The sequence below is a fragment of the Lithobates pipiens genome, unplaced genomic scaffold (genome assembly GCF_037356315.1).
Source record: "Lithobates pipiens isolate NorthernLeopardFrog02 unplaced genomic scaffold, aLitPip1_a1.2 Scaffold_1, whole genome shotgun sequence".
NCBI lineage: Eukaryota > Metazoa > Chordata > Amphibia > Anura > Ranidae > Lithobates > Lithobates pipiens.
The window spans coordinates 62,534,967-62,559,775 of record NW_027507685.1 but is presented as its reverse complement, the minus strand read 5'-3'; the positions used below and the strand labels follow the sequence as shown (position 1 = coordinate 62,559,775).

At 41.8% G+C, this 24,809-nt stretch overlaps 27 non-coding genes across 27 annotated transcripts; 17 read left to right on the top strand and 10 right to left on the bottom strand.

Moving 5' to 3' along the window:
• The first annotated feature begins 9 nt into the window (after window positions 1-9).
• On the top strand, window positions 10-119 carry TRNAL-CAA (transfer RNA leucine (anticodon CAA)). The gene is made up of 2 exons: window positions 10-47; window positions 74-119. It is a non-coding gene; the product is annotated as a tRNA-Leu (tRNA).
• Window positions 120-2,877: 2,758 nt separating this feature from the next.
• On the bottom strand, window positions 2,878-2,950 carry TRNAR-UCG (transfer RNA arginine (anticodon UCG)). Its single transcript has one exon. It is a non-coding gene; the product is annotated as a tRNA-Arg (tRNA).
• Window positions 2,951-3,222: 272 nt separating this feature from the next.
• TRNAL-CAA (transfer RNA leucine (anticodon CAA)) lies at window positions 3,223-3,332 on the top strand. Its single transcript has 2 exons — window positions 3,223-3,260; window positions 3,287-3,332. It is a non-coding gene; the product is annotated as a tRNA-Leu (tRNA).
• A 961-nt stretch (window positions 3,333-4,293) lies between these two features.
• TRNAL-CAA (transfer RNA leucine (anticodon CAA)) lies at window positions 4,294-4,403 on the top strand. Its single transcript has 2 exons — window positions 4,294-4,331; window positions 4,358-4,403. It is a non-coding gene; the product is annotated as a tRNA-Leu (tRNA).
• A 616-nt stretch (window positions 4,404-5,019) lies between these two features.
• TRNAR-UCG (transfer RNA arginine (anticodon UCG)) lies at window positions 5,020-5,092 on the bottom strand. The gene has a single exon. It is a non-coding gene; the product is annotated as a tRNA-Arg (tRNA).
• Window positions 5,093-5,364: 272 nt separating this feature from the next.
• TRNAL-CAA (transfer RNA leucine (anticodon CAA)) lies at window positions 5,365-5,474 on the top strand. Its single transcript has 2 exons — window positions 5,365-5,402; window positions 5,429-5,474. It is a non-coding gene; the product is annotated as a tRNA-Leu (tRNA).
• Window positions 5,475-6,435: 961 nt separating this feature from the next.
• On the top strand, window positions 6,436-6,545 carry TRNAL-CAA (transfer RNA leucine (anticodon CAA)). Its single transcript has 2 exons — window positions 6,436-6,473; window positions 6,500-6,545. It is a non-coding gene; the product is annotated as a tRNA-Leu (tRNA).
• Window positions 6,546-7,161: 616 nt separating this feature from the next.
• TRNAR-UCG (transfer RNA arginine (anticodon UCG)) lies at window positions 7,162-7,234 on the bottom strand. The gene has a single exon. It is a non-coding gene; the product is annotated as a tRNA-Arg (tRNA).
• Window positions 7,235-7,506: 272 nt separating this feature from the next.
• TRNAL-CAA (transfer RNA leucine (anticodon CAA)) lies at window positions 7,507-7,616 on the top strand. The gene is made up of 2 exons: window positions 7,507-7,544; window positions 7,571-7,616. It is a non-coding gene; the product is annotated as a tRNA-Leu (tRNA).
• A 961-nt stretch (window positions 7,617-8,577) lies between these two features.
• On the top strand, window positions 8,578-8,687 carry TRNAL-CAA (transfer RNA leucine (anticodon CAA)). The gene is made up of 2 exons: window positions 8,578-8,615; window positions 8,642-8,687. It is a non-coding gene; the product is annotated as a tRNA-Leu (tRNA).
• Window positions 8,688-9,648: 961 nt separating this feature from the next.
• TRNAL-CAA (transfer RNA leucine (anticodon CAA)) lies at window positions 9,649-9,758 on the top strand. Its single transcript has 2 exons — window positions 9,649-9,686; window positions 9,713-9,758. It is a non-coding gene; the product is annotated as a tRNA-Leu (tRNA).
• Window positions 9,759-11,445: 1,687 nt separating this feature from the next.
• On the bottom strand, window positions 11,446-11,518 carry TRNAR-UCG (transfer RNA arginine (anticodon UCG)). The gene has a single exon. It is a non-coding gene; the product is annotated as a tRNA-Arg (tRNA).
• A 998-nt stretch (window positions 11,519-12,516) lies between these two features.
• On the bottom strand, window positions 12,517-12,589 carry TRNAR-UCG (transfer RNA arginine (anticodon UCG)). Its single transcript has one exon. It is a non-coding gene; the product is annotated as a tRNA-Arg (tRNA).
• A 272-nt stretch (window positions 12,590-12,861) lies between these two features.
• Window positions 12,862-12,971, top strand: TRNAL-CAA (transfer RNA leucine (anticodon CAA)). The gene is made up of 2 exons: window positions 12,862-12,899; window positions 12,926-12,971. It is a non-coding gene; the product is annotated as a tRNA-Leu (tRNA).
• A 961-nt stretch (window positions 12,972-13,932) lies between these two features.
• On the top strand, window positions 13,933-14,042 carry TRNAL-CAA (transfer RNA leucine (anticodon CAA)). The gene is made up of 2 exons: window positions 13,933-13,970; window positions 13,997-14,042. It is a non-coding gene; the product is annotated as a tRNA-Leu (tRNA).
• Window positions 14,043-14,658: 616 nt separating this feature from the next.
• TRNAR-UCG (transfer RNA arginine (anticodon UCG)) lies at window positions 14,659-14,731 on the bottom strand. Its single transcript has one exon. It is a non-coding gene; the product is annotated as a tRNA-Arg (tRNA).
• Window positions 14,732-15,003: 272 nt separating this feature from the next.
• TRNAL-CAA (transfer RNA leucine (anticodon CAA)) lies at window positions 15,004-15,113 on the top strand. Its single transcript has 2 exons — window positions 15,004-15,041; window positions 15,068-15,113. It is a non-coding gene; the product is annotated as a tRNA-Leu (tRNA).
• A 616-nt stretch (window positions 15,114-15,729) lies between these two features.
• Window positions 15,730-15,802, bottom strand: TRNAR-UCG (transfer RNA arginine (anticodon UCG)). The gene has a single exon. It is a non-coding gene; the product is annotated as a tRNA-Arg (tRNA).
• Window positions 15,803-16,800: 998 nt separating this feature from the next.
• Window positions 16,801-16,873, bottom strand: TRNAR-UCG (transfer RNA arginine (anticodon UCG)). Its single transcript has one exon. It is a non-coding gene; the product is annotated as a tRNA-Arg (tRNA).
• Window positions 16,874-17,145: 272 nt separating this feature from the next.
• On the top strand, window positions 17,146-17,255 carry TRNAL-CAA (transfer RNA leucine (anticodon CAA)). Its single transcript has 2 exons — window positions 17,146-17,183; window positions 17,210-17,255. It is a non-coding gene; the product is annotated as a tRNA-Leu (tRNA).
• A 961-nt stretch (window positions 17,256-18,216) lies between these two features.
• On the top strand, window positions 18,217-18,326 carry TRNAL-CAA (transfer RNA leucine (anticodon CAA)). Its single transcript has 2 exons — window positions 18,217-18,254; window positions 18,281-18,326. It is a non-coding gene; the product is annotated as a tRNA-Leu (tRNA).
• A 961-nt stretch (window positions 18,327-19,287) lies between these two features.
• On the top strand, window positions 19,288-19,397 carry TRNAL-CAA (transfer RNA leucine (anticodon CAA)). The gene is made up of 2 exons: window positions 19,288-19,325; window positions 19,352-19,397. It is a non-coding gene; the product is annotated as a tRNA-Leu (tRNA).
• Window positions 19,398-20,358: 961 nt separating this feature from the next.
• On the top strand, window positions 20,359-20,468 carry TRNAL-CAA (transfer RNA leucine (anticodon CAA)). Its single transcript has 2 exons — window positions 20,359-20,396; window positions 20,423-20,468. It is a non-coding gene; the product is annotated as a tRNA-Leu (tRNA).
• Window positions 20,469-22,155: 1,687 nt separating this feature from the next.
• On the bottom strand, window positions 22,156-22,228 carry TRNAR-UCG (transfer RNA arginine (anticodon UCG)). Its single transcript has one exon. It is a non-coding gene; the product is annotated as a tRNA-Arg (tRNA).
• A 998-nt stretch (window positions 22,229-23,226) lies between these two features.
• On the bottom strand, window positions 23,227-23,299 carry TRNAR-UCG (transfer RNA arginine (anticodon UCG)). The gene has a single exon. It is a non-coding gene; the product is annotated as a tRNA-Arg (tRNA).
• Window positions 23,300-23,571: 272 nt separating this feature from the next.
• Window positions 23,572-23,681, top strand: TRNAL-CAA (transfer RNA leucine (anticodon CAA)). Its single transcript has 2 exons — window positions 23,572-23,609; window positions 23,636-23,681. It is a non-coding gene; the product is annotated as a tRNA-Leu (tRNA).
• A 961-nt stretch (window positions 23,682-24,642) lies between these two features.
• Window positions 24,643-24,752, top strand: TRNAL-CAA (transfer RNA leucine (anticodon CAA)). The gene is made up of 2 exons: window positions 24,643-24,680; window positions 24,707-24,752. It is a non-coding gene; the product is annotated as a tRNA-Leu (tRNA).
• The last annotated feature ends 57 nt before the right edge of the window (window positions 24,753-24,809 follow it).

The following is a 24,809-nucleotide window of genomic DNA, read 5'->3' as shown; positions in this document are numbered from 1 at the left end:
ATATATCTTGTCAGGATGGCCGAGTGGTCTAAGGCGCCAGACTCAAGAGCTGTTTCTTCACATTGTGTGGGTGTTCTGGTCTCCAAATGGAGGCGTGGGTTCAAATCCCACTTCTGACAATCTGTTTACACATTTAGCTTGAACTACAATCACCACTCCCGCTGTGTTTTCATGCTACCATGTCACCGACAAAAAAACATGAAAAAAAATCCAAAAACTTTGCACATCCTACATAAAGATCAAATTCTTGAGGAAAATCTGCTAGACCATGCTGTTAAATCTGTCATTTAAAGTGACACTTTAGTCAGAAAAGTAAGTCCTGCTACATCTCTTCCGGTTGTCCCATTTTGCATATATACTCATGTAAAACATTTAAAAATATGGTTCTATACACTTTGAAATCCAGTAATACGCTGTTTCAACCTGCTCTGCACATACTCAGTTGCTCTCCCATTTTAGGCATATTTAAGTTATGACACCAGCCATTTGATGATTTGATAGTTTGGTTGAGAACACAAGCAAATGGGACAGTTATCAATCCCGGGATTCCAGGCATGTAACTGTGTTTTGAAACCCTTAAATCAATTGGTTTACTTCCACTTTATGATTTACTTCTGTTTGGAGGCTCTGGGCTTCAGCAAATTGGAAGCCTCCAGCAAGAAGCACGTTGTTATGGCTAAAGCAAGAATTTACGAGTGAAGGTCACAGGAAGGAACTGGAAAGCAGCATAGAAAACAACCACGAAAGGACTCGAACGCTCAATCTTCTGATCCGAAGCCTTACGCCTTATCCATTAGGCCACGCGGTCTGCCACAAGGACATGATTCTGGTTTGTGGCGCCCGGATCAACCAAACAGTCGAAGATCACCTGGGACATCTTCTACTTTTTTTGCTCAAGGAGATTTGGTAGAAAGGATCTGAAATGTATGACTTGGTGCAAGGTCATGCTTTAAGAAGTGCATTTGCAAAAGGGCCTAGGTTCAGAGTGTTCATACAGCTCCTTGACAATGGTAATAGATCAATAGAGTACCACGAGTAGATGATATTTCCAGAGGAAGCCATAGCACCTCAATATATCTTGTCAGGATGGCCGAATGGTCTAAGGCGCCAGACTCAAGAGCTGTTTCTTCACATTGGGTGGGTGTTCTGGTCTCCAAATGGAGGCGTGGGTTCAAATCCCACTTCTGACAATCTGTTTACACATTTAGCTTGAACTACAATCACCACTCCCGCTGTGTTTTCATGCTACCATGTCACCGACAAAAAAACATGAAAAAAAATCCAAAAACTTTGCACATCCTACATAAAGATCAAATTCTTGAGGAAAATCTGCTAGACCATGCTGTTAAATCTGTCATTTAAAGTGACACTTTAGTCAGAAAAGTAAGTCCTGCTACATCTCTTCCGGTTGTCCCATTTTGCATATATACTCATGTAAAACATTAAAAAATATGCTTCTATACACTTTGAAATCCAGTAATACGCTGTTTCAACCTGCTCTGCACATACTCAGTTGCTCTCCCATTTTAGGCATATTTAAGTTATGACACCAGCCATTTGATGATTTGATAGTTTGGTTGAGAACACAAGCAAATGGGACAGTTATCAATCCCGGGATTCCAGGCATGTAACTGTGTTTTGAAACCCTTAAATCAATTGGTTTACTTCCACTTTATGATTTACTTCTGTTTGGAGGCTCTGGGCTTCAGCAAATTGGAAGCCTCCAGCAAGAAGCACGTTGTTATGGCTAAAGCAAGAATTTACGAGTGAAGGTCACAGGAAGGAACTGGAAAGCAGCATAGAAAACAACCACGAAAGGACTCGAACGCTCAATCTTCTGATCCGAAGCCTTACGCCTTATCCATTAGGCCACGCGGTCTGCCACAAGGACATGATTCTGGTTTGTGGCGCCCGGATCAACCAAACAGTCGAAGATCACCTGGGACATCTTCTACTTTTTTTGCTCAAGGAGATTTGGTAGAAAGGATCTGAAATGTATGACTTGGTGCAAGGTCATGCTTTAAGAAGTGCATTTGCAAAAGGGCCTAGGTTCAGAGTGTTCATACAGCTCCTTGACAATGGTAATAGATCAATAGAGTACCACGAGTAGATGATATTTCCAGAGGAAGCCATAGCACCTCAATATATCTTGTCAGGATGGCCGAGTGGTCTAAGGCGCCAGACTCAAGAGCTGTTTCTTCACATTGTGTGGGTGTTCTGGTCTCCAAATGGAGGCGTGTGTTCATATCCCACTTCTGACAATCTGTTTACACATTTAGCTTGAACTACAATCACCACTCCCGCTGTGTTTTCATGCTACCATGTCACCGACAAAAAAACATGAAAAAAAATCCAAAAACTTTGCACATCCTACATAAAGATCAAATTCTTGAGGAAAATCTGCTAGACCATGCTGTTAAATCTGTCATTTAAAGTGCAACTTTAGTCAGAAAAGTAAGTCCTGCTACATCTCTTCCGGTTGTCCCATTTTGCATATATACTCATGTAAAACATTTAAAAATATGGTTCTATACACTTTGAAATCCAGTAATACGCTGTTTCAACCTGCTCTGCACATACTCAGTTGCTCTCCCATTTTAGGCATATTTAAGTTATGACACCAGCCATTTGATGATTTGATAGTTTGGTTGAGAACACAAGCAAATGGGACAGTTATCAATCCCGGGATTCCAGGCATGTAACTGTGTTTTGAAACCCTTAAATCAATTGGTTTACTTCCACTTTATGATTTACTTCTGTTTGGAGGCTCTGGGCTTCAGCAAATTGGAAGCCTCCAGCAAGAAGCACGTTGTTATGGCTAAAGCAAGAATTTACGAGTGAAGGTCACAGGAAGGAACTGGAAAGCAGCATAGAAAACGACCACGAAGGGACTCGAACCCTCAATCTTCTGATCCGAAGTCAGACGCCTTATCCATTAGGCCACGCGGTCTGCCACAAGGACATGATTCTGGTTTGTGGCGCCCGGATCAACCAAACACTCGAAGATCACCTGGGACATCTTCTACTTTTTTTGCTCAAGGAGATTTGGTAGAAAGGATCTGAAATGTATGACTTGGTGCAAGGTCATGCTTTAAGAAGTGCATTTGCAAAAGGGCCTAGGTTCAGAGTGTTCATACAGCTCCTTGACAATGGTAATAGATCAATAGAGTACCACGAGTAGATGATATTTCCAGAGGAAGCCATAGCACCTCAATATATCTTGTCAGGATGGCCGAGTGGTCTAAGGCGCCAGACTCAAGAGCTGTTTCTTCACATTGTGTGGGTGTTCTGGTCTCCAAATGGAGGCGTGGGTTCAAATCCCACTTCTGACAATCAGTTTACACATTTAGCTTGAACTACAATCACCACTCCCGCTGTGTTTTCATGCTACCATGTCACCGACAAAAAAACATGAAAAAAAATCCAAAAACTTTGCACATCCTACATAAAGATCAAATTCTTGAGGAAAATCTGCTAGACCATGCTGTTAAATCTGTCATTTAAAGTGACACTTTAGTCAGAAAAGTAAGTCCTGCTACATCTCTTCCGGTTGTCCCATTTTGCATATATACTCATGTAAAACATTAAAAAATATGCTTCTATACACTTTGAAATCCAGTAATACGCTGTTTCAACCTGCTCTGCACATACTCAGTTGCTCTCCCATTTTAGGCATATTTAAGTTATGACACCAGCCATTTGATGATTTGATAGTTTGGTTGAGAACACAAGCAAATGGGACAGTTATCAATCCCGGGATTCAAGGCATGTAACTGTGTTTTGAAACCCTTAAATCAATTGGTTTACTTCCACTTTATGATTTACTTCTGTTTGGAGGCTCTGGGCTTCAGCAAATTGGAAGCCTCCAGCAAGAAGCACGTTGTTATGGCTAAAGCAAGAATTTACGAGTGAAGGTCACAGGAAGGAACTGGAAAGCAGCATAGAAAACGACCACGAAGGGACTCGAACCCTCAATCTTCTGATCCGAAGTCAGACGCTTTATCCATTAGGCCACGCGGTCTGCCACAAGGACATGATTCTGGTTTGTGGCGCCCGGATCAACCAAACAGTCGAAGATCACCTGGGACATCTTCTACTTTTTTTGCTCAAGGAGATTTGGTAGAAAGGATCTGAAATGTATGACTTGGTGCAAGGTCATGCTTTAAGAAGTGCATTTGCAAAAGGGCCTAGGTTCAGAGTGTTCATACAGCTCCTTGACAATAGTAATAGATCAATAGAGTACCACGAGTAGATGATATTTCCAGAGGAAGCCATAGCACCTCAATATATCTTGTCAGGATGGCCGAGTGGTCTAAGGCGCCAGACTCAAGAGCTGTTTCTTCACATTGTGTGGGTGTTCTGGTCTCCAAATGGAGGCGTGGGTTCAAATCCCACTTCTGACAATCTGTTTACACATTTAGCTTGAACTACAATCACCACTCCCGCTGTGTTTTCATGCTACCATGTCACCGACAAAAAAACATGAAAAAAAATCCAAAAACTTTGCACATCCTACATAAAGATCAAATTCTTGAGGAAAATCTGCTAGACCATGCTGTTAAATCTGTCATTTAAAGTGCAACTTTAGTCAGAAAAGTAAGTCCTGCTACATCTCTTCCGGTTGTCCCATTTTGCATATATACTCATGTAAAACATTTAAAAATATGCTTCTATACACTTTGAAATCCAGTAATACGCTGTTTCAACCTGCTCTGCACATACTCAGTTGCTCTCCCATTTTAGGCATATTTAAGTTATGACACCAGCCATTTGATGATTTGATAGTTTGGTTGAGAACACAAGCAAATGGGACAGTTATCAATCCCGGGATTCAAGGCATGTAACTGTGTTTTGAAACCCTTAAATCAATTGGTTTACTTCCACTTTATGATTTACTTCTGTTTGGAGGCTCTGGGCTTCAGCAAATTGGAAGCCTCCAGCAAGAAGCACGTTGTTATGGCTAAAGCAAGAATTTACGAGTGAAGGTCACAGGAAGGAACTGGAAAGCAGCATAGAAAACGACCACGAAGGGACTCGAACCCTCAATCTTCTGATCCGAAGTCAGACGCCTTATCCATTAGGCCACGCGGTCTGCCACAAGGACATGATTCTGGTTTGTGGCGCCCGGATCAACCAAACACTCGAAGATCACCTGGGACATCTTCTACATTTTTTGCTCAAGGAGATTTGGTAGAAAGGATCTGAAATGTATGACTTGGTGCAAGGTCATGCTTTAAGAAGTGCATTTGCAAAAGGGCCTAGGTTCAGAGTGTTCATACAGCTCCTTGACAATGGTAATAGATCAATAGAGTACCACGAGTAGATGATATTTCCAGAGGAAGCCATAGCACCTCAATATATCTTGTCAGGATGGCCGAGTGGTCTAAGGCGCCAGACTCAAGAGCTGTTTCTTCACATTGTGTGGGTGTTCTGGTCTCCAAATGGAGGCGTGGGTTCAAATCCCACTTCTGACAATCTGTTTACACATTTAGCTTGAACTACAATCACCACTCCCGCTGTGTTTTCATGCTACCATGTCACCGACAAAAAAACATGAAAAAAAATCCAAAAACTTTGCACATCCTACATAAAGATCAAATTCTTGAGGAAAATCTGCTAGACCATGCTGTTAAATCTGTCATTTAAAGTGACACTTTAGTCAGAAAAGTAAGTCCTGCTACATCTCTTCCGGTTGTCCCATTTTGCATATATACTCATGTAAAACATTAAAAAATATGCTTCTATACACTTTGAAATCCAGTAATACGCTGTTTCAACCTGCTCTGCACATACTCAGTTGCTCTCCCATTTTAGGCATATTTAAGTTATGACACCAGCCATTTGATGATTTGATAGTTTGGTTGAGAACACAAGCAAATGGGACAGTTATCAATCCCGGGATTCCAGGCATGTAACTGTGTTTTGAAACCCTTAAATCAATTGGTTTACTTCCACTTTATGATTTACTTCTGTTTGGAGGCTCTGGGCTTCAGCAAATTGGAAGCCTCCAGCAAGAAGCACGTTGTTATGGCTAAAGCAAGAATTTACGAGTGAAGGTCACAGGAAGGAACTGGAAAGCAGCATAGAAAACAACCACGAAAGGACTCGAACGCTCAATCTTCTGATCCGAAGCCTTACGCCTTATCCATTAGGCCACGCGGTCTGCCACAAGGACATGATTCTGGTTTGTGGCGCCCGGATCAACCAAACAGTCGAAGATCACCTGGGACATCTTCTACTTTTTTTGCTCAAGGAGATTTGGTAGAAAGGATCTGAAATGTATGACTTGGTGCAAGGTCATGCTTTAAGAAGTGCATTTGCAAAAGGGCCTAGGTTCAGAGTGTTCATACAGCTCCTTGACAATAGTAATAGATCAATAGAGTACCACGAGTAGATGATATTTCCAGAGGAAGCCATAGCACCTCAATATATCTTGTCAGGATGGCCGAGTGGTCTAAGGCGCCAGACTCAAGAGCTGTTTCTTCACATTGTGTGGGTGTTCTGGTCTCCAAATGGAGGCGTGGGTTCAAATCCCACTTCTGACAATCTGTTTACACATTTAGCTTGAACTACAATCACCACTCCCGCTGTGTTTTCATGCTACCATGTCACCGACAAAAAAACATGAAAAAAAATCCAAAAACTTTGCACATCCTACATAAAGATCAAATTCTTGAGGAAAATCTGCTAGACCATGCTGTTAAATCTGTCATTTAAAGTGACACTTTAGTCAGAAAAGTAAGTCCTGCTACATCTCTTCCGGTTGTCCCATTTTGCATATATACTCATGTAAAACATTTAAAAATATGCTTCTATACACTTTGAAATCCAGTAATACGCTGTTTCAACCTGCTCTGCACATACTCAGTTGCTCTCCCATTTTAGGCATATTTAAGTTATGACACCAGCCATTTGATGATTTGATAGTTTGGTTGAGAACACAAGCAAATGGGACAGTTATCAATCCCGGGATTCCAGGCATGTAACTGTGTTTTGAAACCCTTAAATCAATTGGTTTACTTCCACTTTATGATTTACTTCTGTTTGGAGGCTCTGGGCTTCAGCAAATTGGAAGCCTCCAGCAAGAAGCACGTTGTTATGGCTAAAGCAAGAATTTACGAGTGAAGGTCACAGGAAGGAACTGGAAAGCAGCATAGAGAACGACCACGAAGGGACTCGAACCCTCAATCTTCTGATCCGAAGTCAGACGCCTTATCCATTAGGCCACGCGGTCTGCCACAAGGACATGATTCTGGTTTGTGGCGCCCGGATCAACCAAACACTCGAAGATCACCTGGGACATCTTCTACTTTTTTTGCTCAAGGAGATTTGGTAGAAAGGATCTGAAATGTATGACTTGGTGCAAGGTCATGCTTTAAGAAGTGCATTTGCAAAAGGGCCTAGGTTCAGAGTGTTCATACAGCTCCTTGACAATGGTAATAGATCAATAGAGTACCACGAGTAGATGATATTTCCAGAGGAAGCCATAGCACCTCAATATATCTTGTCAGGATGGCCGAGTGGTCTAAGGCGCCAGACTCAAGAGCTGTTTCTTCACATTGTGTGGGTGTTCTGGTCTCCAAATGGAGGCGTGGGTTCAAATCCCACTTCTGACAATCTGTTTACACATTTAGCTTGAACTACAATCACCACTCCCGCTGTGTTTTCATGCTACCATGTCACCGACAAAAAAACATGAAAAAAAATCCAAAAACTTTGCACATCCTACATAAAGATCAAATTCTTGAGGAAAATCTGCTAGACCATGCTGTTAAATCTGTCATTTAAAGTGACACTTTAGTCAGAAAAGTAAGTCCTGCTACATCTCTTCCGGTTGTCCCATTTTGCATATATACTCATGTAAAACATTAAAAAATATGCTTCTATACACTTTGAAATCCAGTAATACGCTGTTTCAACCTGCTCTGCACATACTCAGTTGCTCTCCCATTTTAGGCATATTTAAGTTATGACACCAGCCATTTGATGATTTGATAGTTTGGTTGAGAACACAAGCAAATGGGACAGTTATCAATCCCGGGATTCAAGGCATGTAACTGTGTTTTGAAACCCTTAAATCAATTGGTTTACTTCCACTTTATGATTTACTTCTGTTTGGAGGCTCTGGGCTTCAGCAAATTGGAAGCCTCCAGCAAGAAGCACGTTGTTATGGCTAAAGCAAGAATTTACGAGTGAAGGTCACAGGAAGGAACTGGAAAGCAGCATAGAAAACGACCACGAAGGGACTCAAACCCTCAATCTTCTGATCCGAAGTCAGACGCCTTATCCATTAGGCCACGCGGTCTGCCACAAGGACATGATTCTGGTTTGTGGCGCCCGGATCAACCAAACACTCGAAGATCACCTGGGACATCTTCTACTTTTTTTGCTCAAGGAGATTTGGTAGAAAGGATCTGAAATGTATGACTTGGTGCAAGGTCATGCTTTAAGAAGTGCATTTGCAAAAGGGCCTAGGTTCAGAGTGTTCATACAGCTCCTTGACAATGGTAATAGATCAATAGAGTACCACGAGTAGATGATATTTCCAGAGGAAGCCATAGCACCTCAATATATCTTGTCAGGATGGCCGAGTGGTCTAAGGCGCCAGACTCAAGAGCTGTTTCTTCACATTGTGTGGGTGTTCTGGTCTCCAAATGGAGGCGTGGGTTCAAATCCCACTTCTGACAATCTGTTTACACATTTAGCTTGAACTACAATCACCACTCCCGCTGTGTTTTCATGCTACCATGTCACCGACAAAAAAACATGAAAAAAAATCCAAAAACTTTGCACATCCTACATAAAGATCAAATTCTTGAGGAAAATCTGCTAGACCATGCTGTTAAATCTGTCATTTAAAGTGACACTTTAGTCAGAAAAGTAAGTCCTGCTACATCTCTTCCGGTTGTCCCATTTTGCATATATACTCATGTAAAACATTAAAAAATATGCTTCTATACACTTTGAAATCCAGTAATACGCTGTTTCAACCTGCTCTGCACATACTCAGTTGCTCTCCCATTTTAGGCATATTTAAGTTATGACACCAGCCATTTGATGATTTGATAGTTTGGTTGAGAACACAAGCAAATGGGACAGTTATCAATCCCGGGATTCCAGGCATGTAACTGTGTTTTGAAACCCTTAAATCAATTGGTTTACTTCCACTTTATGATTTACTTCTGTTTGGAGGCTCTGGGCTTCAGCAAATTGGAAGCCTCCAGCAAGAAGCACGTTGTTATGGCTAAAGCAAGAATTTACGAGTGAAGGTCACAGGAAGGAACTGGAAAGCAGCATAGAAAACAACCACGAAAGGACTCGAACGCTCAATCTTCTGATCCGAAGCCTTACGCCTTATCCATTAGGCCACGCGGTCTGCCACAAGGACATGATTCTGGTTTGTGGCGCCCGGATCAACCAAACAGTCGAAGATCACCTGGGACATCTTCTACTTTTTTTGCTCAAGGAGATTTGGTAGAAAGGATCTGAAATGTATGACTTGGTGCAAGGTCATGCTTTAAGAAGTGCATTTGCAAAAGGGCCTAGGTTCAGAGTGTTCATACAGCTCCTTGACAATGGTAATAGATCAATAGAGTACCACGAGTAGATGATATTTCCAGAGGAAGCCATAGCACCTCAATATATCTTGTCAGGATGGCCGAGTGGTCTAAGGCGCCAGACTCAAGAGCTGTTTCTTCACATTGTGTGGGTGTTCTGGTCTCCAAATGGAGGCGTGGGTTCAAATCCCACTTCTGACAATCAGTTTACACATTTAGCTTGAACTACAATCACCACTCCCGCTGTGTTTTCATGCTACCATGTCACCGACAAAAAAACATGAAAAAAAATCCAAAAACTTTGCACATCCTACATAAAGATCAAATTCTTGAGGAAAATCTGCTAGACCATGCTGTTAAATCTGTCATTTAAAGTGACACTTTAGTCAGAAAAGTAAGTCCTGCTACATCTCTTCCGGTTGTCCCATTTTGCATATATACTCATGTAAAACATTAAAAAATATGCTTCTATACACTTTGAAATCCAGTAATACGCTGTTTCAACCTGCTCTGCACATACTCAGTTGCTCTCCCATTTTAGGCATATTTAAGTTATGACACCAGCCATTTGATGATTTGATAGTTTGGTTGAGAACACAAGCAAATGGGACAGTTATCAATCCCGGGATTCAAGGCATGTAACTGTGTTTTGAAACCCTTAAATCAATTGGTTTACTTCCACTTTATGATTTACTTCTGTTTGGAGGCTCTGGGCTTCAGCAAATTGGAAGCCTCCAGCAAGAAGCACGTTGTTATGGCTAAAGCAAGAATTTACGAGTGAAGGTCACAGGAAGGAACTGGAAAGCAGCATAGAAAACGACCACGAAGGGACTCGAACCCTCAATCTTCTGATCCGAAGTCAGACGCTTTATCCATTAGGCCACGCGGTCTGCCACAAGGACATGATTCTGGTTTGTGGCGCCCGGATCAACCAAACAGTCGAAGATCACCTGGGACATCTTCTACTTTTTTTGCTCAAGGAGATTTGGTAGAAAGGATCTGAAATGTATGACTTGGTGCAAGGTCATGCTTTAAGAAGTGCATTTGCAAAAGGGCCTAGGTTCAGAGTGTTCATACAGCTCCTTGACAATAGTAATAGATCAATAGAGTACCACGAGTAGATGATATTTCCAGAGGAAGCCATAGCACCTCAATATATCTTGTCAGGATGGCCGAGTGGTCTAAGGCGCCAGACTCAAGAGCTGTTTCTTCACATTGTGTGGGTGTTCTGGTCTCCAAATGGAGTCGTGGGTTCAAATCCCACTTCTGACAATCTGTTTACACATTTAGCTTGAACTACAATCACCACTCCCGCTGTGTTTTCATGCTACCATGTCACCGACAAAAAAACATGAAAAAAAATCCAAAAACTTTGCACATCCTACATAAAGATCAAATTCTTGAGGAAAATCTGCTAGACCATGCTGTTAAATCTGTCATTTAAAGTGCAACTTTAGTCAGAAAAGTAAGTCCTGCTACATCTCTTCCGGTTGTCCCATTTTGCATATATACTCACGTAAAACATTTAAAAATATGCTTCTATACACTTTGAAATCCAGTAATACGCTGTTTCAACCTGCTCTGCACATACTCAGTTGCTCTCCCATTTTAGGCATATTTAAGTTATGACACCAGCCATTTGATGATTTGATAGTTTGGTTGAGAACACAAGCAAATGGGACAGTTATCAATCCCGGGATTCCAGGCATGTAACTGTGTTTTGAAACCCTTAAATCAATTGGTTTACTTCCACTTTATGATTTACTTCTGTTTGGAGGCTCTGGGCTTCAGCAAATTGGAAGCCTCCAGCAAGAAGCACGTTGTTATGGCTAAAGCAAGAATTTACGAGTGAAGGTCACAGGAAGGAACTGGAAAGCAGCATAGAGAACGACCACGAAGGGACTCGAACCCTCAATCTTCTGATCCGAAGTCAGACGCCTTATCCATTAGGCCACGCGGTCTGCCACAAGGACATGATTCTGGTTTGTGGCGCCCGGATCAACCAAACACTCGAAGATCACCTGGGACATCTTCTACTTTTTTTGCTCAAGGAGATTTGGTAGAAAGGATCTGAAATGTATGACTTGGTGCAAGGTCATGCTTTAAGAAGTGCATTTGCAAAAGGGCCTAGGTTCAGAGTGTTCATACAGCTCCTTGACAATGGTAATAGATCAATAGAGTACCACGAGTAGATGATATTTCCAGAGGAAGCCATAGCACCTCAATATATCTTGTCAGGATGGCCGAGTGGTCTAAGGCGCCAGACTCAAGAGCTGTTTCTTCACATTGTGTGGGTGTTCTGGTCTCCAAATGGAGTCGTGGGTTCAAATCCCACTTCTGACAATCTGTTTACACATTTAGCTTGAACTACAATCACCACTCCCGCTGTGTTTTCATGCTACCATGTCACCGACAAAAAAACATGAAAAAAAATCCAAAAACTTTGCACATCCTACATAAAGATCAAATTCTTGAGGAAAATCTGCTAGACCATGCTGTTAAATCTGTCATTTAAAGTGCAACTTTAGTCAGAAAAGTAAGTCCTGCTACATCTCTTCCGGTTGTCCCATTTTGCATATATACTCACGTAAAACATTTAAAAATATGCTTCTATACACTTTGAAATCCAGTAATACGCTGTTTCAACCTGCTCTGCACATACTCAGTTGCTCTCCCATTTTAGGCATATTTAAGTTATGACACCAGCCATTTGATGATTTGATAGTTTGGTTGAGAACACAAGCAAATGGGACAGTTATCAATCCCGGGATTCCAGGCATGTAACTGTGTTTTGAAACCCTTAAATCAATTGGTTTACTTCCACTTTATGATTTACTTCTGTTTGGAGGCTCTGGGCTTCAGCAAATTGGAAGCCTCCAGCAAGAAGCACGTTGTTATGGCTAAAGCAAGAATTTACGAGTGAAGGTCACAGGAAGGAACTGGAAAGCAGCATAGAGAACGACCACGAAGGGACTCGAACCCTCAATCTTCTGATCCGAAGTCAGACGCCTTATCCATTAGGCCACGCGGTCTGCCACAAGGACATGATTCTGGTTTGTGGCGCCCGGATCAACCAAACACTCGAAGATCACCTGGGACATCTTCTACTTTTTTTGCTCAAGGAGATTTGGTAGAAAGGATCTGAAATGTATGACTTGGTGCAAGGTCATGCTTTAAGAAGTGCATTTGCAAAAGGGCCTAGGTTCAGAGTGTTCATACAGCTCCTTGACAATGGTAATAGATCAATAGAGTACCACGAGTAGATGATATTTCCAGAGGAAGCCATAGCACCTCAATATATCTTGTCAGGATGGCCGAGTGGTCTAAGGCGCCAGACTCAAGAGCTGTTTCTTCACATTGTGTGGGTGTTCTGGTCTCCAAATGGAGGCGTGGGTTCAAATCCCACTTCTGACAATCTGTTTACACATTTAGCTTGAACTACAATCACCACTACCGCTGTGTTTTCATGCTACCATGTCACCGACAAAAAAACATGAAAAAAAATCCAAAAACTTTGCACATCCTACATAAAGATCAAATTCTTGAGGAAAATCTGCTAGACCATGCTGTTAAATCTGTCATTTAAAGTGACACTTTAGTCAGAAAAGTAAGTCCTGCTACATCTCTTCCGGTTGTCCCATTTTGCATATATACTCATGTAAAACATTAAAAAATATGCTTCTATACACTTTGAAATCCAGTAATACGCTGTTTCAACCTGCTCTGCACATACTCAGTTGCTCTCCCATTTTAGGCATATTTAAGTTATGACACCAGCCATTTGATGATTTGATAGTTTGGTTGAGAACACAAGCAAATGGGACAGTTATCAATCCCGGGATTCAAGGCATGTAACTGTGTTTTGAAACCCTTAAATCAATTGGTTTACTTCCACTTTATGATTTACTTCTGTTTGGAGGCTCTGGGCTTCAGCAAATTGGAAGCCTCCAGCAAGAAGCACGTTGTTATGGCTAAAGCAAGAATTTACGAGTGAAGGTCACAGGAAGGAACTGGAAAGCAGCATAGAAAACGACCACGAAGGGACTCAAACCCTCAATCTTCTGATCCGAAGTCAGACGCCTTATCCATTAGGCCACGCGGTCTGCCACAAGGACATGATTCTGGTTTGTGGCGCCCGGATCAACCAAACACTCGAAGATCACCTGGGACATCTTCTACTTTTTTTGCTCAAGGAGATTTGGTAGAAAGGATCTGAAATGTATGACTTGGTGCAAGGTCATGCTTTAAGAAGTGCATTTGCAAAAGGGCCTAGGTTCAGAGTGTTCATACAGCTCCTTGACAATGGTAATAGATCAATAGAGTACCACGAGTAGATGATATTTCCAGAGGAAGCCATAGCACCTCAATATATCTTGTCAGGATGGCCGAGTGGTCTAAGGCGCCAGACTCAAGAGCTGTTTCTTCACATTGTGTGGGTGTTCTGGTCTCCAAATGGAGGCGTGGGTTCAAATCCCACTTCTGACAATCTGTTTACACATTTAGCTTGAACTACAATCACCACTCCCGCTGTGTTTTCATGCTACCATGTCACCGACAAAAAAACATGAAAAAAAATCCAAAAACTTTGCACATCCTACATAAAGATCAAATTCTTGAGGAAAATCTGCTAGACCATGCTGTTAAATCTGTCATTTAAAGTGCAACTTTAGTCAGAAAAGTAAGTCCTGCTACATCTCTTCCGGTTGTCCCATTTTGCATATATACTCATGTAAAACATTAAAAAATATGCTTCTATACACTTTGAAATCCAGTAATACGCTGTTTCAACCTGCTCTGCACATACTCAGTTGCTCTCCCATTTTAGGCATATTTAAGTTATGACACCAGCCATTTGATGATTTGATAGTTTGGTTGAGAACACAAGCAAATGGGACAGTTATCAATCCCGGGATTCAAGGCATGTAACTGTGTTTTGAAACCCTTAAATCAATTGGTTTACTTCCACTTTATGATTTACTTCTGTTTGGAGGCTCTGGGCTTCAGCAAATTGGAAGCCTCCAGCAAGAAGCACGTTGTTATGGCTAAAGCAAGAATTTACGAGTGAAGGTCACAGGAAGGAACTGGAAAGCAGCATAGAAAACGACCACGAAGGGACTCGAACCCTCAATCTTCTGATCCGAAGTCAGACGCCTTATCCATTAGGCCACGCGGTCTGCCACAAGGACATGATTCCGGTTTGTGGCGCCCGGATCAACCAAACACTCGAAGATCACCTGGGACATCTTCTACATTTTTTGCTCAAGGAGATTTGGTAGAAAGGATCTGAAATGTATGACTTGGTGCAAGGTCATGCTTTAAGAAGTGCATTTGCAAAAGGGCCTAGGTTCAGAGTGTTCATACAGCTCCTTGACAATGGTAATAGATCAATAGAGTACCACGAGTAGATGATATTTCCAGAGGAAGCCATAGCACCTCAATATATCTTGTCAGGATGGCCGAGTGGTCTAAGGCGCCAGACTCAAGAGCTGTTTCTTCACATTGTATGGGTGTTCTGGTCTCCAAATGGAGGCGTGGGTTCAAATCCCACTTCTGACAATCTGTTTACACATTTAGCTTGAACTACAATCACCACTCCCGCTGTGTTTTCATGCTACCATGTCACCGACAAAAAAACATGAAAAAAAATCCAAAAACTTTGCACATCCTACATAAAGATCAAATTCTTGAGGAAAATCTGCTAGACCATGCTGTTAAATCTGTCATTTAAAGTGCAACTTTAGTCAGAAAAGTAAGTCCTGCTACATCTCTTCCGGTTGTCCCATTTTGCATATATACTCATGTAAAACATTAAAAAATATGCTTCTATACACTTTGAAATCCAGTAATACGCTGTTTCAACCTGCTCTGCACATACTCAGTTGCTCTCCCATTTTAGGCATATTTAAGTTATGACACCAGCCATTTGATGATTTGATAGTTTGGTTGAGAACACAAGCAAATGGGACAGTTATCAATCCCGGAATTCAAGGCATGTAACTGTGTTTTGAAACCCTTAAATCAATTGGTTTACTTCCACTTTATGATTTACTTCTGTTTGGAGGCTCTGGGCTTCAGCAAATTGGAAGCCTCCAGCAAGAAGCATGTTGTTATGGCTAAAGCAAGAATTTACGAGTGAAGGTCACAGGAAGGAACTGGAAAGCAGCATAGAAAACGACCACGAAGGGACTCGAACCCTCAACCTTCTGATCCGAAGTCAGACGCCTTATCCATTAGGCCACGCGGTCTGCCACAAGGACATGATTCTGGTTTGTGGCGCCCGGATCAACCAAACACTCGAAGATCACCTGGGACATCTTCTACTTTTTTTGCTCAAGGAGATTTGGTAGAAAGGATCTGAAATGTATGACTTGGTGCAAGGTCATGCTTTAAGAAGTGCATTTGCAAAAGGGCCTAGGTTCAGAGTGTTCATACAGCTCCTTGACAATGGTAATAGATCAATAGAGTACCACGAGTAGATGATATTTCCAGAGGAAGCCATAGCACCTCAATATATCTTGTCAGGATGGCCGGGTGGTCTAAGGCGCCAGACTCAAGAGCTGTTTCTTCACATTGTGTGGGTGTTCTGGTCTCCAAATGGAGGCGTGGGTTCAAATCCCACTTCTGACAATCTGTTTACACATTTAGCTTGAACTACAATCACCACTCCCGCTGTGTTTTCATGCTACCATGTCACCGACAAAAAAACATGAAAAAAAATCCAAAAACTTTGCACATCCTACATAAAGATCAAATTCTTGAGGAAAATCTGCTAGACCATGCTGTTAAATCTGTCATTTAAAGTGACACTTTAGTCAGAAAAGTAAGTCCTGCTACATCTCTTCCGGTTGTCCCATTTTGCATATATACTCATGTAAAACATTAAAAAATATGCTTCTATACACTTTGAAATCCAGTAATACGCTGTTTCAACCTGCTCTGCACATACTCAGTTGCTCTCCCATTTTAGGCATATTTAAGTTATGACACCAGCCATTTGATGATTTGATAGTTTGGTTGAGAACACAAGCAAATGGGACAGTTATCAATCCCGGGATTCCAGGCATGTAACTGTGTTTTGAAACCCTTAAATCAATTGGTTTACTTCCACTTTATGATTTACTTCTGTTTGGAGGCTCTGGGCTTCAGCAAATTGGAAGCCTCCAGCAAGAAGCACGTTGTTATGGCTAAAGCAAGAATTTACGAGTGAAGGTCACAGGAAGGAACTGGAAAGCAGCATAGAAAACGACCACGAAGGGACTCGAACCCTCAATCTTCTGATCCGAAGTCAGACGCCTTATCCATTAGGCCACGCGGTCTGCCACAAGGACATGATTCTGGTTTGTGGCGCCCGGATCAACCAAACAGTCGAAGATCACCTGGGACATCTTCTACTTTTTTTGCTCAAGGAGATTTGGTAGAAAGGATCTGAAATGTATGACTTGGTGCAAGGTCATGCTTTAAGAAGTGCATTTGCAAAAGGGCCTAGGTTCAGAGTGTTCATACAGCTCCTTGACAATGGTAATAGATCAATAGAGTACCACGAGTAGATGATATTTCCAGAGGAAGCCATAGCACCTCAATATATCTTGTCAGGATGGCCGAGTGGTCTAAGGCGCCAGACTCAAGAGCTGTTTCTTCACATTGTGTGGGTGTTCTGGTCTCCAAATGGAGGCGTGGGTTCAAATCCCACTTCTGACAATCTGTTTACACATTTAGCTTGAACTACAATCACCACTCCCGCTGTGTTTTCATGCTACCATGTCACCGACAAAAAAACATGAAAAAAAATCCAAAAACTTTGCACATCCTACATAAAGATCAAATTCTTGAGGAAAATCTGCTAGACCATGCTGTTAAATCTGTCATTTAAAGTGCAACTTTAGTCAGAAAAGTAAGTCCTGCTACATCTCTTCCGGTTGTCCCATTTTGCATATATACTCATGTAAAACATTAAAAAATATGCTTCTATACACTTTGAAATCCAGTAATACGCTGTTTCAACCTGCTCTGCACATACTCAGTTGCTCTCCCATTTTAGGCATATTTAAGTTATGACACCAGCCATTTGATGATTTGATAGTTTGGTTGAGAACACAAGCAAATGGGACAGTTATCAATCCCGGGATTCCAGGCATGTAACTGTGTTTTGAAACCCTTAAATCAATTGGTTTACTTCCACTTTATGATTTACTTCTGTTTGGAGGCTCTGGGCTTCAGCAAATTGGAAGCCTCCAGCAAGAAGCATGTTGTTATGGCTAAAGCAAGAATTTACGAGTGAAGGTCACAGGAAGGAACTGGAAAGCAGCATAGAAAACAACCACGAAAGGACTCGAACGCTCAATCTTCTGATCCGAAGCCTTACGCCTTATCCATTAGGCCACGCGGTCTGCCACAAGGACATGATTCTGGTTTGTGGCGCCCGGATCAACCAAACAGTCGAAGATCACCTGGGACATCTTCTACTTTTTTTGCTCAAGGAGATTTGGTAGAAAGGATCTGAAATGTATGACTTGGTGCAAGGTCATGCTTTAAGAAGTGCATTTGCAAAAGGGCCTAGGTTCAGAGTGTTCATACAGCTCCTTGACAATGGTAATAGATCAATAGAGTACCACGAGTAGATGATATTTCCAGAGGAAGCCATAGCACCTCAATATATCTTGTCAGGATGGCCGAGTGGTCTAAGGCGCCAGACTCAAGAGCTGTTTCTTCACATTGTGTGGGTGTTCTGGTCTCCAAATGGAGGCGTGGGTTCAAATCCCACTTCTGACAATCTGTTTACACATTTAGCTTGAACTACAATCACCACTCCCGCTGTGTTTTCATGCTACCATGTCACCGACAAAAAAACATGAAAAAAAATCCAAAAACTTTGCACATCCTACATAAAGATCAAATTCTTGAGGAAAATCTGCTAGACCATGCTGTTAAATCTGTCATTTAAAGTGACACTTTAGTCAGAAAAGTAAGTCCTGCTACATCTCTTCCGGTTGTCCCATTTTGCATATATACTCATGTAAAACATTAAAAAATATGCTTCTATACACTTTGAAATCCAGTAATACGCTGTTTCAACCTGCTCTGCACATACTCAGTTGCTCTCCCATTTTAGGCATATTTAAGTTATGACACCAGCCATTTGATGATTTGATAGTTTGGTTGAGAACACAAGCAAATGGGACAGTTATCAATCCCGGGATTCAAGGCATGTAACTGTGTTTTGAAACCCTTAAATCAATTGGTTTACTTCCACTTTATGATTTACTTCTGTTTGGAGGCTCTGGGCTTCAGCAAATTGGAAGCCTCCAGCAAGAAGCACGTTGTTATGGCTAAAGCAAGAATTTACGAGTGAAGGTCACAGGAAGGAACTGGAAAGCAGCATAGAAAACGACCACGAAGGGACTCAAACCCTCAATCTTCTGATCCGAAGTCAGACGCCTTATCCATTAGGCCACGCGGTCTGCCACAAGGACATGATTCTGGTTTGTGGCGCCCGGATCAACCAAACACTCGAAGATCACCTGGGACATCTTCTACTTTTTTTGCTCAAGGAGATTTGGTAGAAAGGATCTGAAATGTATGACTTGGTGCAAGGTCATGCTTTAAGAAGTGCATTTGCAAAAGGGCCTAGGTTCAGAGTGTTCATACAGCTCCTTGACAATGGTAATAGATCAATAGAGTACCACGAGTAGATGATATTTCCAGAGGAAGCCATAGCACCTCAATATATCTTGTCAGGATGGCCGAGTGGTCTAAGGCGCCAGACTCAAGAGCTGTTTCTTCACATTGTGTGGGTGTTCTGGTCTCCAAATGGAGGCGTGGGTTCAAATCCCACTTCTGACAATCTGTTTACACATTTAGCTTGAACTACAATCACCACTCCCGCTGTGTTTTCATGCTACCATGTCACCGACAAAAAAACATGAAAAAAAATCCAAAAACTTTGCACATCCTACATAAAGATCAAATTCTTGAGGAAAATCTGCTAGACCATGCTGTTAAATCTGTCATTTAAAGTGACACTTTAGTCAGAAAAGTAAGTCCTGCTACATCTCTTCCGGTTGTCCCATTTTGCATATATACTCATGTAAAACATTAAAAAATATGCTTCTATACACTTTGAAATCCAGTAATACGCTGTTTCAACCTGCTCTGCACATACTCAGTTGCTCTCCCATTTTAGGCATATTTAAGTTATGACACCAGCCATTTGATGATTTGATAGTTTGGTTGAGAACACAAGCAAATGGGACAGTTATCAATCCCGGGATTCCAGGCATGTAACTGTGTTTTGAAACCCTTAAATCAATTGGTTTACTTCCACTTTATGATTTACTTCTGTTTGGAGGCTCTGGGCTTCAGCAAATTGGAAGCCTCCAGCAAGAAGCACGTTGTTATGGCTAAAGCAAGAATTTACGAGTGAAGGTCACAGGAAGGAACTGGAAAGCAGCATAGAAAACAACCACGAAAGGACTCGAACGCTCAATCTTCTGATCCGAAGCCTTACGCCTTATCCATTAGGCCACGCGGTCTGCCACAAGGACATGATTCTGGTTTGTGGCGCCCGGATCAACCAAACAGTCGAAGATCACCTGGGACATCTTCTACTTTTTTTGCTCAAGGAGATTTGGTAGAAAGGATCTGAAATGTATGACTTGGTGCAAGGTCATGCTTTAAGAAGTGCATTTGCAAAAGGGCCTAGGTTCAGAGTGTTCATACAGCTCCTTGACAATGGTAATAGATCAATAGAGTACCACGAGTAGATGATATTTCCAGAGGAAGCCATAGCACCTCAATATATCTTGTCAGGATGGCCGAGTGGTCTAAGGCGCCAGACTCAAGAGCTGTTTCTTCACATTGTGTGGGTGTTCTGGTCTCCAAATGGAGGCGTGGGTTCAAATCCCACTTCTGACAATCAGTTTACACATTTAGCTTGAACTACAATCACCACTCCCGCTGTGTTTTCATGCTACCATGTCACCGACAAAAAAACATGAAAAAAAATCCAAAAACTTTGCACATCCTACATAAAGATCAAATTCTTGAGGAAAATCTGCTAGACCATGCTGTTAAATCTGTCATTTAAAGTGACACTTTAGTCAGAAAAGTAAGTCCTGCTACATCTCTTCCGGTTGTCCCATTTTGCATATATACTCATGTAAAACATTAAAAAATATGCTTCTATACACTTTGAAATCCAGTAATACGCTGTTTCAACCTGCTCTGCACATACTCAGTTGCTCTCCCATTTTAGGCATATTTAAGTTATGACACCAGCCATTTGATGATTTGATAGTTTGGTTGAGAACACAAGCAAATGGGACAGTTATCAATCCCGGGATTCAAGGCATGTAACTGTGTTTTGAAACCCTTAAATCAATTGGTTTACTTCCACTTTATGATTTACTTCTGTTTGGAGGCTCTGGGCTTCAGCAAATTGGAAGCCTCCAGCAAGAAGCACGTTGTTATGGCTAAAGCAAGAATTTACGAGTGAAGGTCACAGGAAGGAACTGGAAAGCAGCATAGAAAACGACCACGAAGGGACTCGAACCCTCAATCTTCTGATCCGAAGTCAGACGCTTTATCCATTAGGCCACGCGGTCTGCCACAAGGACATGATTCTGGTTTGTGGCGCCCGGATCAACCAAACAGTCGAAGATCACCTGGGACATCTTCTACTTTTTTTGCTCAAGGAGATTTGGTAGAAAGGATCTGAAATGTATGACTTGGTGCAAGGTCATGCTTTAAGAAGTGCATTTGCAAAAGGGCCTAGGTTCAGAGTGTTCATACAGCTCCTTGACAATAGTAATAGATCAATAGAGTACCACGAGTAGATGATATTTCCAGAGGAAGCCATAGCACCTCAATATATCTTGTCAGGATGGCCGAGTGGTCTAAGGCGCCAGACTCAAGAGCTGTTTCTTCACATTGTGTGGGTGTTCTGGTCTCCAAATGGAGTCGTGGGTTCAAATCCCACTTCTGACAATCTGTTTACACATTTAGCTTGAACTACAATCACCACTCCCGCTGTGTTTTCATGCTACCATGTCACCGACAAAAAAACATGAAAAAAAATCCAAAAACTTTGCACATCCTACATAAAGATCAAATTCTTGAGGAAAATCTGCTAGACCATGCTGTTAAATCTGTCATTTAAAGTGCAACTTTAGTCAGAAAAGTAAGTCCTGCTACATCTCTTCCGGTTGTCCCATTTTGCATATATACTCACGTAAAACATTTAAAAATATGCTTCTATACACTTTGAAATCCAGTAATACGCTGTTTCAACCTGCTCTGCACATACTCAGTTGCTCTCCCATTTTAGGCATATTTAAGTTATGACACCAGCCATTTGATGATTTGATAGTTTGGTTGAGAACACAAGCAAATGGGACAGTTATCAATCCCGGGATTCCAGGCATGTAACTGTGTTTTGAAACCCTTAAATCAATTGGTTTACTTCCACTTTATGATTTACTTCTGTTTGGAGGCTCTGGGCTTCAGCAAATTGGAAGCCTCCAGCAAGAAGCACGTTGTTATGGCTAAAGCAAGAATTTACGAGTGAAGGTCACAGGAAGGAACTGGAAAGCAGCATAGAGAACGACCACGAAGGGACTCGAACCCTCAATCTTCTGATCCGAAGTCAGACGCCTTATCCATTAGGCCACGCGGTCTGCCACAAGGACATGATTCTGGTTTGTGGCGCCCGGATCAACCAAACACTCGAAGATCACCTGGGACATCTTCTACTTTTTTTGCTCAAGGAGATTTGGTAGAAAGGATCTGAAATGTATGACTTGGTGCAAGGTCATGCTTTAAGAAGTGCATTTGCAAAAGGGCCTAGGTTCAGAGTGTTCATACAGCTCCTTGACAATGGTAATAGATCAATAGAGTACCACGAGTAGATGATATTTCCAGAGGAAGCCATAGCACCTCAATATATCTTGTCAGGATGGCCGAGTGGTCTAAGGCGCCAGACTCAAGAGCTGTTTCTTCACATTGTGTGGGTGTTCTGGTCTCCAAATGGAGTCGTGGGTTCAAATCCCACTTCTGACAATCTGTTTACACATTTAGCTTGAACTACAATCACCACTCCCGCTGTGTTTTCATGCTACCATGTCACCGACAAAAAAACATGAAAAAAAATCCAAAAACTTTGCACATCCTACATAAAGATCAAATTCTTGAGGAAAATCTGCTAGACCATGCTGTTAAATCTGTCATTTAAAGTGCAACTTTAGTCAGAAAAGTAAGTCCTGCTACATCTCTTCCGGTTGTCCCATTTTGCATATATACTCACGTAAAACATTTAAAAATATGCTTCTATACACTTTGAAATCCAGTAATACGCTGTTTCAACCTGCTCTGCACATACTCAGTTGCTCTCCCATTTTAGGCATATTTAAGTTATGACACCAGCCATTTGATGATTTGATAGTTTGGTTGAGAACACAAGCAAATGGGACAGTTATCAATCCCGGGATTCCAGGCATGTAACTGTGTTTTGAAACCCTTAAATCAATTGGTTTACTTCCACTTTATGATTTACTTCTGTTTGGAGGCTCTGGGCTTCAGCAAATTGGAAGCCTCCAGCAAGAAGCACGTTGTTATGGCTAAAGCAAGAATTTACGAGTGAAGGTCACAGGAAGGAACTGGAAAGCAGCATAGAGAACGACCACGAAGGGACTCGAACCCTCAATCTTCTGATCCGAAGTCAGACGCCTTATCCATTAGGCCACGCGGTCTGCCACAAGGACATGATTCTGGTTTGTGGCGCCCGGATCAACCAAACACTCGAAGATCACCTGGGACATCTTCTACTTTTTTTGCTCAAGGAGATTTGGTAGAAAGGATCTGAAATGTATGACTTGGTGCAAGGTCATGCTTTAAGAAGTGCATTTGCAAAAGGGCCTAGGTTCAGAGTGTTCATACAGCTCCTTGACAATGGTAATAGATCAATAGAGTACCACGAGTAGATGATATTTCCAGAGGAAGCCATAGCACCTCAATATATCTTGTCAGGATGGCCGAGTGGTCTAAGGCGCCAGACTCAAGAGCTGTTTCTTCACATTGTGTGGGTGTTCTGGTCTCCAAATGGAGGCGTGGGTTCAAATCCCACTTCTGACAATCTGTTTACACATTTAGCTTGAACTACAATCACCACTACCGCTGTGTTTTCATGCTACCATGTCACCGACAAAAAAACATGAAAAAAAATCCAAAAACTTTGCACATCCTACATAAAGATCAAATTCTTGAGGAAAATCTGCTAGACCATGCTGTTAAATCTGTCATTTAAAGTGACACTTTAGTCAGAAAAGTAAGTCCTGCTACATCTCTTCCGGTTGTCCCATTTTGCATATATACTCATGTAAAACATTAAAAAATATGCTTCTATACACTTTGAAATCCAGTAATACGCTGTTTCAACCTGCTCTGCACATACTCAGTTGCTCTCCCATTTTAGGCATATTTAAGTTATGACACCAGCCATTTGATGATTTGATAGTTTGGTTGAGAACACAAGCAAATGGGACAGTTATCAATCCCGGGATTCAAGGCATGTAACTGTGTTTTGAAACCCTTAAATCAATTGGTTTACTTCCACTTTATGATTTACTTCTGTTTGGAGGCTCTGGGCTTCAGCAAATTGGAAGCCTCCAGCAAGAAGCACGTTGTTATGGCTAAAGCAAGAATTTACGAGTGAAGGTCACAGGAAGGAACTGGAAAGCAGCATAGAAAACGACCACGAAGGGACTCAAACCCTCAATCTTCTGATCCGAAGTCAGACGCCTTATCCATTAGGCCACGCGGTCTGCCACAAGGACATGATTCTGGTTTGTGGCGCCCGGATCAACCAAACACTCGAAGATCACCTGGGACATCTTCTACTTTTTTTGCTCAAGGAGATTTGGTAGAAAGGATCTGAAATGTATGACTTGGTGCAAGGTCATGCTTTAAGAAGTGCATTTGCAAAAGGGCCTAGGTTCAGAGTGTTCATACAGCTCCTTGACAATGGTAATAGATCAATAGAGTACCACGAGTAGATGATATTTCCAGAGGAAGCCATAGCACCTCAATATATCTTGTCAGGATGGCCGAGTGGTCTAAGGCGCCAGACTCAAGAGCTGTTTCTTCACATTGTGTGGGTGTTCTGGTCTCCAAATGGAGGCGTGGGTTCAAATCCCACTTCTGACAATCTGTTTACACATTTAGCTTGAACTACAATCACCACTCCCGCTGTGTTTTCATGCT